This window comes from Lupinus angustifolius, unplaced genomic scaffold (assembly GCF_001865875.1).
Source record: "Lupinus angustifolius cultivar Tanjil unplaced genomic scaffold, LupAngTanjil_v1.0 Scaffold_414, whole genome shotgun sequence".
NCBI lineage: Eukaryota > Viridiplantae > Streptophyta > Magnoliopsida > Fabales > Fabaceae > Lupinus > Lupinus angustifolius.
Window position 1 is genome coordinate 32,230 of NW_017727824.1, and position 718 is coordinate 32,947.

Below are 718 nucleotides of genomic sequence, written 5' to 3' on the forward strand. Positions count from 1 at the left end.
AAAACTATTAGCATGTTTATGGCAGTGGCGCTAATAACATGAACTTTTGTGAATTAGGTTTCTATATAACAACTGTAATTCGATGGAGGATATTTAAAAAATATTTTACATACACACCACTGTGTATGTAGTAATGATTGATCTTTGCATTTTTTATATTAAATGATGAAATAATCTATAAGTTAGAGTTTGAAAGTTGGTTACAACTACATACTAAAATAATATCAAAGTAGAAAACGAAAATTAATATTAAAATAAGAATGAATACTAAAATAATGTTTATCTTGAATTACAACTAATTATGTTTATAACAAATTTTGCATACATATAAGTGAGAATGATTATGAGGTTGTTGGATGAGTACTTATCAAATTTAACTATAAATAGACCTTCTCAGTCCTTATTTGATCACATAAAAAAACTCTTCTGCAATGTTGGCAAAGAATTGAGCAACACACAAAGCATTAATATCATATTATTTGCTTATTGCTCCTTTCTTTGCTAACAGTGCAGAAGACTTTTTTTTTTGTTTCTGTTCTGCACTACGTCCTTAAGAAGAATGAATTTTGATCTTATATCATATTAGAATTTAGTGAAGAAATGAAAAATAAATTTTATTGATTGAAATTGGGCAACAAATTTTGAATGAGTTACAAAAGAACCATAGTTTTATATAAGCATTACAAGAATAAAATATTGATACTTTGTGTTTTGCTCA